This window comes from Elephas maximus, chromosome 6 (assembly GCF_024166365.1).
Source record: "Elephas maximus indicus isolate mEleMax1 chromosome 6, mEleMax1 primary haplotype, whole genome shotgun sequence".
In the NCBI taxonomy this organism is placed as follows: domain Eukaryota; kingdom Metazoa; phylum Chordata; class Mammalia; order Proboscidea; family Elephantidae; genus Elephas; species Elephas maximus.
This window is the reverse complement of record NC_064824.1, coordinates 84,450,057-84,464,265: the sequence shown is the minus strand read 5'-3', so window position 1 is coordinate 84,464,265 and position 14,209 is coordinate 84,450,057.

Genomic DNA, 14,209 nt, shown 5'->3' with positions numbered 1-14,209 from the left:
GAGGAAAAAGAAAAAAAAATTACCTTTAACCTTTAATGGCTATGCCATTGATTGTTGGTGTTTTGAAATAGTGGACTGAAGGAAATGTGGAGAGTGCTTTAAAAACAAAACTAATTGTGAGAAGAGGTAGAAGATACAGAAAGAATGTTTGACTATTGGAGAGAAAATGCTGGTAGGATCAAATGAATGATTATTTTTTTTCTTTCAGTTTGAGTATAAGAGGCATAAGGAGCTGTGGTGGCACAATGGCTAAGTGCATGGCTGCTAACAGATAGGTTGGCAGTTTGAACCCAACCAGTGGCTCTGAGGGAGAAAAGACCTGGTAATCTGTTCCTGTAAAGATTAAAGCCTCAGAAACTCTATGGAGCAGTTCTACTCTGTCATATAAGTTTGTTATGAGTTGGAATTGATGTCACGGCATGCAACACACACACACATAAGACATGGGAGAGATATTGAGTGATTTATATTCAAGAGAAAAACACACTATATTCACATAAAGGGGACATTTAAGACTTAATGTGGAGCATTGGTGGCACAGTGGCTAAGAGCTCAGTTGCTAACCAAAAGGTCGGCTGTTCGAATCCACCAGCTCCTCTTTGGAAGCCCTATGGGGCAGTTTCAGTCTGTCCTATAGGGTCACTAGGAGTCAGAATTTACTCGACAGCAAGAGGTTTTTAAGATTTAATAGTTGCCCTAGTGGATACAAAGTGCAGTGATTATTTTAGATGAGGAGGGGAGAGATTAACTAGAAGAGTTGAACTGAATTTTTGTGAAGCTTAATTCTTGTCTTAAGTAAAGTGATGGTAACCACTGTGATGCTATCATTTCACTGCCTCAAATGTCTATAATTGAGCAACGGAATCCACCCATTCCTACTTATTATGAGTGCCAGTGTTTTTGAAGCCTTAATAGCTTTTATAATGTTCCTCAAATGAGCAAAATTTAACAGAACAGAATAAAAATACCCCATGGATATTCAAGAACTAATGCTTCCTTGCTTTGTGTTTATTGACAGAAAAAAAAAAAAAAGTTATATTAGGTGATTTTCCTTAGAGGCCTTAAAGTTCTTATTTTCTTAATACATTTATTTCTTTTACTGGTTTAGTATTCAATACCATATAAAATACTTACAGAAATGCCTTAAGAGGTATGAAATGGTACAGAGGTCACGAAAGAGAAGACTAGTTGGCGAATTAGTGAAGGGGGATGCCCATCAAGGCTAGAGATGGAAGTATGCGAGTGAAATCTTTCCCTTGTAACATAAAAGTGTTTCAGATTAGACACTGCCAAATTTTGAACACCTCCACCTTGGACAACAATCAAGTGGGGGTTAACATTTCAAATATTTAGTTTAAAGAAGGTACAGGTAGCTGAGATCAGATCTAACTTTAAAAAAAAAAAAAAAAACTCTGAAGGACACATTAATTGCTTTTGTTTCCCTGCATTTCCCAGGGTTATTATGGTTATGTAATAATTAAAATCAAGGCTTAAGATGAAGCAGAGTCTATGCTCTGCAATAATCCTCCTCGGAGTTATTTTTCAGAAAGAGAAATTTTTAAGGTCCAACAACATATTTTAATCAAAGACTTAAAATTTTGCAGAAAACCCACAAAATCAAAGGGTCGATAATTTGATCTTACTTTCTAGGGAATGAATTTTCTTGTATCCTATCCACTCAACAAATCTGACATCTTAGGACAGGGCCTTTGAGGTGTTCATTAAGTATTTGTGGAATGTATTAAATAAATGATAGAACTGGAGCTAGGATCTAGGTTCCCTTAATTACTAGCTCTCTATTTTAATGATCTTAAAAGGAAAATTTACTTTCCATCATATTAGAAACAGTAAATAAAATCCTTTACAAGAACCTGGTTTACAAGTATTAAAGAAAAAAAAAAAAAGCCTTAAGCTTTACTATCCTTAAAAGTTTGAAAAGTAGTTTAAGACATTCTGCTAGAACTCCAACACCTGACAAGTTTCTTTCCTCTTATTTAGAATTGCTTCTGCATTGACTGACTGACTCCAATATTGCATTAGTCTGCTTTACAAACAAGTAATGGAGAGATAAGGGGATTAAAACTTTTGGAGACACATTTGGCAATAAACAATATTAAATCTTTCACTAGGCTACCAGCAGCATTTGGACAACACACAGATCAAATCTGGAGGCATTCTGAGTCGCAGAATTGAATTAAAGGGGCCAAGAAGCAATGTAAAATGGAACCCTGGGTTTCAACACACCTGGGACTTCTTGATGCCTGAATATATGAGTCCCTACTTTTCTGCAATACAAAAATTCTTAATATCAGCATCAAGACAATCTGGGAATCTCAGATGATATAGAATTAGTTATAGCACAGGAGCTCATTAAAAATATGTGAGAGTCTTCTAAATTTTATTTTAGTCTATATTTTCACAAATTCTCAAAGACCTACAGGAGTATATCTGTCTTTGCAATTCTCAAGAGATGTTAAGTAATCTTTCTGTTTTTGCATATAAATTGTGGAGAGTTGTTCAAATGCTCTAAGATTATCATGTTCATGCAGGCAGTAGGGATATTACATTTCCTTCTATAATTTTTCACAAATATTTTAAATTAAATAAAAGATCATAATTTAAAATGTCAACTAATGCTTAAAGGTTATTAAAAATGGTCATGCCTGTCACCTTCCCAAAACTATCTTCCAGCTCTCCACAAACACTCATTATAGACCTTTTGGTTGTTTCTTCTGGCATTTACCTCCATATATCTAAATGATAATTGTGTAATGAAATATTTTCCTTTGCCATTTTTGGACATTATGATTGGCTTATTGTGGTAATTATAGACCTCTCTTATATCTCCGTTTCCTCTTTCTTCAACTGTGTGTAGTGATGTTAATTTTTTTTTTGGTAAATCTATAGTCATTCTTTAAATCATTAGTATGACTATGCAAAAAGTGGTTAACTGACAAGCCAAGTAGTATATTATGTTTATACTTCTGTTCTTGCGCAACATTTACTTTTTTGGCTATGAATTACCTTTCTTTTTTTTTTTTATTTTAGTTTTCTTGAACATTTGCCTCAGTCTTTTCATCCTCTCCAAGAGCTCAGTAAAATGTTCTTTATTACAATCCCACAGAGTCGACCTATTAGTCAATCTATCAGCTCTAATTTTGTTTTTCCTTGATGAACCCATCCTAAAACCTAACAAGATTCTGCTCTGGTCAGCACCTCTAGAAGGGCCGATTTGGGAATTCCCTTTGCCTCTCTCCTCAGATCCCTCACTTTCCAAATTCTTTCTCTTCTTTATATTATTCTGGTAACTTCATGATGTTGAATACACGGGAGGTAAATTTTTGACATTCTCAATGCCAAGAAATGTTATTGCTACCCTATTTTTTGATTACTAATTTGGATAGATTTAGAAACTTAGGTCGGAAATAATTTTGCCTTACATATAAGATGACAATATCCCAATAATTTTACCTTACATATAAGAAGCCTCCATTTTGCTTTTAGGAAGATCAATGCCATTGTTACTTCTGATTATTTTTATACGAAAACAACAAAAATCCTTTAAGGAAGAGTCTCTGAGTGGTGCAAATGGTTAAGCGTTCAACAACTAGCCAAAAAGTTGGAGGTTCAAAATGACCCACAGGCACCTTGGAAGATCAGCCTGGCAGTCTGCTTCTGAAAGGTCACAGCCCTGAAAACCTATGGAGCACAGCTCTACCCTGACACACGTGAGTCAGAATTGACTGAACAGCAACTAACAGTAATCCTTTTAGGATCATCTTTCTTTTTCTTTTTTCTGTTGGTCTAAAATTGTCTAAGAATGTGCCTTGGGGTAGATCTTTTTACATCCATATTGGTGGGCACTGTTTAAAGGAAACACATGGTCTTTTTGTCTTAGAAAATCTTCTTGTAGTTTTTGTTCAAAATAATTTCCTTTCTTTCTCTTTCTCTGTTCTTTTTTTTCCTCGAAATTCTTTAATTCACATTTTAGGCTTTCTTGTGTTATACCCTAGTTAGCTCTTTCTTGCTTGCTTTCCACTTTCTGGACCATCACTTTCCCTCTTTCACTAATTTCTGGGAGAGATCTTTGACTTTATACCTAATCATTCTTCACCTATTAAAAAACAAAACCAATAAAACAAACAAAAAAAGCCACAAAACTTTGTTATAGTTTTAATTCCTGAGAACTCCTTCTTGCTCCCTAAATACTCATTTTGATCCTTCTATTCTTTTTTTCTCTAAAAGATGCATTATCTCACTGAGAATATTTTTCATAGTTTATTGTAAGCTTTCTCTTATTCACTTCATTGTTTCTGTGTCTGCTAAGTCCCTTTGTAACCGAACATGAATTCTTGTCCTATTAGCTGATCAAAATAAGATAGACACCACACCACCAATTGCAAGGGAATCAAAAATGGCAATTTATTATTTGAGCAAACAAGGAGCAACTTGGGACCCAGCAGCCTAAAGACCACGTGCTCCCCTTCCCCTTCTGAGGAGGCTGGGGAGCTTTTTATTTCCAATGGCGTCTGGGGGTTGGATTGGTGCCCTTAGGCCTCCCATGTCCACACTTAGAGGTACGGATGGTGAATCATCTTACAAAGGAAGGCACTTTTTGCTTGCAAATGAGGCACTGCGGTGTGCTGGAAAATACAACTTCCTCTCCAGTAATGCTGAGGTCCAAGAACAGATTGAGGACACCGCTCTTCAGGTCCTGCGCATGCGCCAAAATCCTGGTTCGCACATGCGTGGGATTCTGGTGCCAAATTCTAATTGCAGTTTGGGCCCCCAGCGTGGTTGGGCCAATAAGCAGTTAGTAGCCCGGGCTTGGCAGGCTGTAAGGGAAGGGCTGCAGCTGAGGCGGGGAAGCCTCCATGGAGGCGTCATCTTTTCTTCCTGTTTGTTTTGGTATGTCTTTTCATGTGGAGATTTTTCTTACATATTTCGTATTTCTTGTCTTTCCATTCATATTAACAACCAAAAAAAAAAAACAAAAAACAACCAGACCCACTGCCCTGGAGTCGATTCTGACTCATAGCGACCCCACAGGGCAGAGTAGAACTGCCCCTTAGAGTTTCCAAGGAGTGCCTGGCAGATTCTAACTGCTGACCTTTTTGGTTAGCAGCCGTAGCACTTAACCACTACAACACCGGGGTTTCCTTCATATTGACAGTGAGACACTAGGCTATATGCATTGATGGGCATTGTTGAACGGTGGACTTTTGTCTGGAGTCGTTAAGTGTTCATTATTTTTCTTTTTTTTAAACTTTGGACCCTCAAATATCAGTATTTAAGATAGGGGTAAGCTAATTTTTTTTCTTTTGTAAAGGGTCGGGTAGTAAATATTTTAGGCTTTCCTGGGTGGTGGGTTATATTGTCACTATCACAACTGCAAAGACTGCCTTTGTAGTGCAAAAGCAGCCATCGACAATAAGCAAAGGAATGGTTGTGGCTGGCTCAGATAAAACTTTATTTAAAAAACAAGTGGTGAGATGAATTTGGCCTGAGGCTGTAGTTTTCTGACCCCTGTCTTAGACTTTACTTTGAGGTGTTCTATTTCTCTAGAGATGACTTCTCACATTTTTTACCTCGGGTAGGAGGAGGATAGGGAATCAGTTGGCTGGCATCTATAGCTGGGGGGAGAGTGGGGTAGGTAACTGAGGGTTGCACCATTTAATAAGGAGATCCTCACTTAATGCTATTTTTAATCTAATACCTCATCTTTATAAGGCGCCCTGGTCAGATTTTGATTTGGTGGTGCAACAGTTAAGCGCTCAGCTGCTAACCAAAAGGTTGGCTATTCAAACCCACCCAGAGGCTCCTCGGGAGAAGGACTTGGCAATCTCTTCCATAAATATTACAGCCAAGAAAACCCTATAGGGCAGTTCACATGGGGTTGTTATGAGTCAGAAATGACTAACCGGCATCCAACAACAACCTCATCTGTACCTCCTTCCTGCCTGATATCCTTAAATCCTCTGCTTCTCTAGTTCAATTTCTTTATAGCATTGTTGCTCAAAATTTAATGTGCACATATGAAATACTTGGGCATCTTATTGAAATGCAGATTCAGGTTCATTAGGTCTAAAGTTGGGCCTGAGATCCTATATTTCTAAGTACTTCCAGTGATGGTGATGCTGCTGGTCCCTAAATACTCATTTTGCTCCCTAAATGCAAGGGAGTAAATACCCTATCTCCTGTGGGCAGAAGTGAGAACATGAGCTTTATTTTTCTCTGTAGAAACTCTTAAGCAATCTCAATGTTTTTAGTCTCATATCTAACCCTGCCTTCCACAGCTTAAATCCCTGAGACTTTCCAGTCTTCTGTGGATGCATTAACTGGCTTCTTTTCAGTGTCCTCCTCTGTAGGCAGTTAGGGTTGGAATTCCTCTTCTAAGTCATGTCTGTTTCTTAAATCTGTTTTCCAACTTTATCATGTTTGGGATTACTCTCTTGGTTTCAGTGAAGATAGAGTATGTATTTGTGATGTTTCCAGTGCATTTGGAGCATTTTTTTGAGAGGATAAACAGGCAGAATATGTTTGAAATTCGAATTGAATTAGAAAGTAAACAATCATAAAATATTTTCTTGAATTGTGTTGGGTAATCAGACATAACAACAAATTGAATTTTTATTATATTCCAACTTGAAATATTAAAGGAATATAAAAGTACATGTATAAGTAACAATGATTGCTGTTGTCGTTGTTAGGTGCCACTGAGTTGCTTCTGACTCACAGTGACCCCTATGCACAACAGAATGAAATACTGCCTGTTCCAGCATTCTGTTATGGGATCGCTCAAGGCCAGCCTGAGGCAAAATTGTAAAGTAAGTAAAATTTGTTTTTGTTGTACTAAATTCAAAAAATGGTGTCTTGTCTTATCCCTGAAGTTCAGAACCTTTGACTGTCTTCTGGATGCTTAGCTTCTCTTCAACCTTACGATTTACTGGGCCATGCTCTGGGTCTCTCCCCTCTATCATTTTTTCTGTATTTTGCTCATAAATAGTATACCCTGAATCTTAATGTAATTTTACCAGTTTGATATAATATGGATGGCACATTATGTTAATGTGAAATAATGAATCTCTACCAGTGTATATGATTATTAGCAATGTAGAACGTGTTTGACCAGAAGTTTTATGCATATATAAGTATCTATACATGTATTTATTTAATATTAAAGAATACTACCATACATAGTATTCTCTAATTTGATGTCATTGTTCTTTGAATTATAGATCATAAAAACATTCTATGGAGAGCAATAAAATATTTTACATTATAGAACCTGATTTCATAACCATCTCCATAAAATTCTTATTAGCTATAGAAATGTTACACCCTAGTAAGTAAAAGGAATGCCTAATAAAATTTGTCACTGAACCTCTAATTTACCTCTTTATTTTGACAAGTATATTTTAATTTTAATCATTTATGGTTTTGTTTAATAGCAAACTAGCAAATGTGAATAATATTTCTTAAAAGTTATTGCTTTAATATTATGAGATATTTATAATTGTGCTTTTTTGGGATGAAATGTGGGAAGAAGCTTTTGGTGACATTATCATATCTTTGGACTGAGTTTAAAATCACTAGATAACGTGAGTGGTCAAAGAATCTGCTGTGGATTGAATTGTGCTCCCTCAAAATATGTGTTGAAATTCTAACCATTGTACTTGTAAATGGAGCCCTGGTGGTACAGTGGTTAAGAGCTACAGCTACTAACCAAAAGGTTGGCAGTTTGAATCTACCAGCTGCTCCCTGGAAACCCCATGGGGTAGTTTTACTCTGTCCTGTAGGGTCCCTATGAGTCTGTATCAACTGGAGGGCAGCAGGTTTGGTTTGGGTTTGTACTTGTAAATATGATCTTGTTTGGAAATAGGGGTATTTCTTTTGTTATGTTAATGTACCATACCAGTGTAGGGTGGATTCTGTGAGAAAATAAATTTCTGTTCTTTAAAGCCATCTACTTCTGGTATTTCTGTTATAGCAGCTGTGTGCTGTCCAGTCGATTCTGACTCAATAGCGACCCTATAGGACAGGATGGAACTGCCCCATAGGATTTCCAAGGCTATAATCTTTACGGGTGGCGTAGTGGTTAACAGCTATGGCTGCTAACCAAAAGGTTGGCAGCTTCAATCCACCATGCACTCCTTGGAAACCCTATGGGGCAGTTCTACTCTGTCCTATAGGGTTGCTATGAGTTAGAATTGACTTGACGGCAACGGGATTGGTTTTGGTTTAATCTTTATGGAAACCGACTGCCACATCTTTCTCCTACTTAGTAGCAGGTGGGCTTGAATTGCTGACCTTTTGGTTAGCAGCCTAGAGCTTAACCACTGAGCCACCAGGGCTCCTTGTTATAGCAGTACTAGGTAACTAAGGGAAACCCTGGTGGCATAGTGCTCAAGTGCTATGGCTGCTAACCAAAAGGCTGACAGTTCAAATCCACCAGGCACTCCTTGGAAACTCTATGGTGTGGCTCTACTCTGTCCTATAGCATCGCTATGAATCAGAATCGACTTGACAGCAATGGGTTTTTAGGTAACTAAGACAGAATCTTGTAATTTTAGCAAGAGTGTCTCTAGAATTTTGTGCAGGGGAGCTACTTTTTGTTTTACTGAAGACTTGAGTTCATGATGGGAATGAAAAATTGAGAACTGAGAGCGAATTGATTATACCATCTGTATATCATCCCATTGGCTGGAAATCTCAGGAATCTACATAGAAAACTGTAAAATCACCCAGGAGGTCCAATGCACTGGTGATTAAAGTCGTATCTCTTCTGCCTTTGCTCCTCTAGGGATGTTCCCTTTGAAGAGTAAACAGAATATGTTTGAGAAGACACAAAACTGAATATTAAAATATAAACTCAGAAACATCTGGAAACTACTTCAGAGCTGCCAGTTCCACTGACTTCATTCAGGTCTCCTCCACCCAGCTCAAGAGATAGAGATACTGTCCTATAGATAGAACAGTATTCAATAAAATTGATGTATGTGTCTTCATGGCAGTGTTCCATACTAGAAACAGTGGCTATCAAGTTGACTCTAAGTTTTGGTTTTCATTATACTTTTAATAATGTTCTTTACAACAATCCCCTGATCAAGTGCATAGAATGGAGATCCTAAACTACACCACTTGCAGACACCTCCAGATATTTGCTGATAATTTGTGAATTGGCTTCCTAACAGAGAGAGAGAGGGGAGCCAGCCCCTATAGCTGATTCTAGTACAGTTCCTGCATCATTGCAACAAGCACTTTTTAAAAAAAATTTTTTGTGTGTTTTAAGTGAAAGTTTACAAATCAAGTCAGTCTCACGCAAAAACTCATATACACCTTGATACTTACACCCAATTGCCCTCCGCCTAATGAGTCAGCCCTCTCCCTCCCTCCACTCTCTCTTTTCCTGTCCATTTCGCCAGCTTCTAACCCCCTCTACCCTGACATCTCCCCTCCAGGGAGGAGATGCCAGCATAGTCTCAAGTGTCCACCAGATCCAAGAAGCTCACTCCTCACCAGCATCCCTCTCCAACCCATTGTCCAGTCCAATCCCTGTCTGAAGAGTTGGCTTTGGGAATGGTTCCTGTCCTGGGCCAACAGAAGGTCTTGGGGCCATAACCACTGGGGTCCTTTAGTCTCAGTCAGACCATTAAATCTGGTCTTTTTATGAGAATTTGGGGTCTGCATCCCACTGCTCTCCTGCTCTCTCAGCAGTTACCTGTTGTGTTCCCTGTCAGGGCAGTCATCGGTTGTAGCCAGGCACCATCTAGCTCTTCTGGCCTCAGGCTGATTTATGTGGCCCTTTCTGGCTCTTGGGCTCATAATTACCTTGTGTCCTTGGTGTTCTTCATTCTTCTTTGACCCAGGTGGGTTGAGACCAATTGATGCATCTTAGATGGCCGCTTGCTAGCTTTTAAGATCCCATACCCCTCTATCTAAGGTGAGACGCAGAATGTTTTCTTAATAGATTTTATTATGCCAGGCAACTTAGATGTCCCCTGAAACTATGGTCCCCAAACCCCTGCCCCTGCTATGCTGGCCTTCGAAGCATTCAGTTTATTCCGGAAGCTTCTTTGCTTTTGCTTTAGTCCAGTTGTGCTGACCTTACCTGTATTGTATGTTATCTTTCCCATCACCTAAAGTAGTTCTTATCTACTATCTAATTAGTGAATACCCCTCCCACTCTCCCTCCCTCCCCCCTCTCGTAACCATCAAAGAATATTTTCTTCTCTGTTTAAACTATTTCTTGAGTTCTTATAATAGTGGTCTTATACAATATTTGTCCCTTTGCAACTGATTAATTTCACTCAGCATAATGCCTTCCAGATTCCTCCATGTTATGAAATGTTTCACAGATTCATCACTGTTCTTTATCGATGTGTAGCATTCCATTGTGTGAATATACCATAATTTATTTATCCATTCATCCGTTAATGGGCATCTTGGCTGCTTCCATCTTTTTCTGTTGTAAACAGTGCTGCAGTGAACATGGGTGTGCATATATCTGTTTGTGTAAAGGCTCGTATTTCTTTAGGATATATTCCAAGAAGTGGGATTGCTGGATCGTTATGGTAGTTCTATTTCTAGCTTTTTAAGGAAGTGCGAAGTCAATTTCCAAAGTGGTTGTACCATCTGACATTCCCATCAGCAGTGTATAAGTGTTCCAATCTCTCCACAGCCTCTCCAGCATTTATTGTTTTGTGTTTTTTGGATTAATGCCAGCCTTGCAACAAGTACTTTTTAGTGAAATAAATTAAGTGGGTCTATGTTCCTTGCCTAATCAATCCATGTGACAATCAACATAGCATCATTCAATTTTGCCTTGCAATTACACTTTCTTCTAATGCTTATTTTGAATACTTCCTTGGTAGGAATCATAAAATGATATGATCATGAAATAAAGTTTAACAAAGATCTATGACTTTTGATAGTTTATTGTCACATCAGTGTTTGATAAATTTATAATGGCAAACATGCCTGAGAGATTAGAATGATTATTTTTATTTCTTTATAAATAAGCTCTAGAGAAGCAGTTTTTTAATAACAAATCTTGGAAGTACTGGGCACCAATTTTTGAAGTAAGCAAGGGGGCAGATGTTAGGAATGCCACAAGATGTTAAGTAATATATATTCGTTTAAGAATGGCACTAAGCCTGGATGAAAGGACATTAGAGCAATAAACCAGATGTGAGGAACATATTAAGGTGCTAATGGGGTACCTTGAAATGGTGCTGGCTGGCCATTTTTGCTTCTCAATTACCATGACTTAATAGTCTACTTTCTTTTTAATTGTTTTCCAGAAAGAGTAGTTTATTTTACCCAAATAGGAAAGGTCAGAAAATGAAAAGAGTAGGTATGTTACATTTAGAATAGTTTCAGGAATATGTTGCAATTTTGCTTTAATTTACAAATATATTTCCAAAGGATTTTTTAATAAAGGAAAATAGGCTTTGTGGAAACGTGTACACGTATATGTAAAAGAAAGCGGTAACCAAAAGATATATTCTGGCCGCTATACCAGGGATGTGTGTATATTTATATTTTTTACCATCTTGGACATGATTAAAAAGACGGTATGTATGCAGTGTAGTTTGGAAATGTAAATTGCTCTGTCTTCTTTAAAAAGAGCTCATCTTTTCTAAAATCTTTCATTCACAATATTTATTACTGATTTTATCACATCTGATTTATGTTATTTTCATAAATTGTTTCTTGGGCAAAATTGTACTAAGTTAAGTAGTAATTTAAAATCTGTCTTCAAAAAATATGACAAAACCGTGCTGGCATGACACAATTTTTAGAAGTGTCTTTTTCTTGTGGATTATTGGGGTATTCATATTTCTGGAACTGGCAGTTCAAAATGAAATAAGTGTTTAAATTGCTTGCCAGTAGAGAGTTTACCTGGTCAAAAAGTATGTATATTGGAACTATTCAAGCAGGAAGATGTTTTAATTCATATTTCATTACAGCTACAAAAATGGGTTTTGCTCTCTTAGGAATATTTTTTTCTATATTGCCTTCTTCAAAGTTTGAGTCACTTGCTTTCTTTATGAAGCCATGACCCTATGGAGCTTTGGGTGCATTTGATCCCCTATAAGTGATGAAAATGGAGAAGGACAAATGTACCAACTTGTTGAACTTATACGTTAATTTTCTGGTAAATTTGATATGCTGGCAAATGCTGCTTTAACAAAAGGTGATAGAATAACAATACAGTGTTTTTGCTTTTCACATTACCTGAGTACAACAAACAAAGTCAGAAAATAAAGAACCAAGCTATATCTATCACTAGTGTAATGTGGAAATATAATAAAGTTACTTGACTAAAGAAAACATGCTTACCAAATCGAAATATTTGTGATTTGAATTTGAGAAATACTTGACCGTGCAGTTTAAGAATGTAGGTTACATTTTGCTTAAATATATTTTAAAGTGGCATGAATCAGGCCAATAATGAATGTTTTGCTTATGTTATTTTTAATCTATTGATTAACTACGGAAGACTGGATCCTTTTCAACATACAGATGTCTTATTCAAATATATTTTCTGCTACATTTTGTTATCTCTTTTCCTTTTTTTTAGTTTTATTTCTTGTGCTTTAAGTGAAAGTTTACAAATTAAGTCAGTCTCTCATACAAAAACTTATGTATACATTGCTGTGTACTCCTAGCTGCTCTCCCGCTAATGAGACAGCACACTCCTCCTCTCCACCCTGTATTCCCTGTGTCCATTCACTCAGCTTCTGTCCCCCTCTGCCTTTTCACCTTGCCTCCAGACAGGAGCTGCCCACATAGTCTTGTGTGTCTACTTCAGCAAAGAATCTCACTCCTCACCAGTATCATTTTCTGTCTTACGTTATTGTTGTTGTTAGGTGCCGTTGAGTCAGTTCCGACTCATAGCGACCCTATGCACAACAGAAGGAAACACTGCCTGGTCCTGAGCCATCCTTACAATCCTTGTTATGCTTGAACTCATTGTTGCAGCCACTGTGTCAGTCCACCTCGTTAAGGGTCTTCCTCTTTTCCACTGACCCTGTACTCTGCCAAGCATGATGTCCTTCTCCAGGGACTGATCCCTCCTGACGACATGTCCGAAGTATGTAAGATGCAGCCTTACCATCCTTGCTTCTAAGGAACATTCTGGTTGTACTTCTTCTAAGACAGATTTGTTTGTTCTTTTGGCAGTCCATGGTGTATTCAATATTCTTCACAAACACCACAATTCAAAGGTGTCAATTCATTTTCAGTCCTCCTTATGCATTGTCCAGCTTTCACATGCATACAATGCAGTTGAAAATACCATGGCTTGGGTCAGGCACATCTTAGTCTTCAAGGTGACATCTTTGCTCCTCACCACTTTAAAGAGGTCCTTTGCAGCAGACTTACCCAATGCAATGCATCTTTTGATTCCTTGACTGCTGCTTCCTTGGCTGTTGATTGTGGATCCAAGTAAAATGAAATCCTTGACAACTTCAATCTTTTCTCCGTTTATCATGATGTTGCTCATTGGTCCAGTTGTGAGGATTTTTTGTTTTCTTTATGTTGAGGTGTAATCCATACTGAAGGCTGTGGTCTTTGATCTTCGTTAGTAAATGCTTCAAGTCCTTTTCACTTTTAGCAAGCAAGGTTGTGTCATCTGCATAACGCAGGTTCTTAATGAGTCTTCCTCCAGTTCTGATGCCCCGTTCTTCATATACCCCAGCTTCTTGTATTATTTGCTCAGTATACAGATTGAATAGGTATGGTGAAAAAATGGAACCCTGACACACTCCTTTCCTGACTTTAAAGTATCCCCTTGATCTGTCTAAACAACTGCCTCTTGATCTATGTAAAGGTTCCTCATGAGCACAATTAAGTGTTCTGGAATTCCCATTCTTCCAATCTTATCCATAATTTGTTATGATCCACACAGCCTAATGCCTTTGCATAGTCAATAAGACACAGGTAAACATCCTTGTGGTATTCTCTGCTTTCAGCCAGGATCCATCTGACACCAGCAGTGATATCCCTGGTTCCACGTCTTTTTCTGAAACTGGCCTGAATTTCTGGCAGTTCCCTGTCGATACATTGCTGCAGCCGTTTTTGAATGATCTTCAGCAAAATTTTACTTGGCGTGTGATATTAATGATGCTGTTCTATAATTTCCACATTCGGTTGGATCACCTTTCTTGGGAATCAGCATAAATATGGATCTTATCCAGTCAGT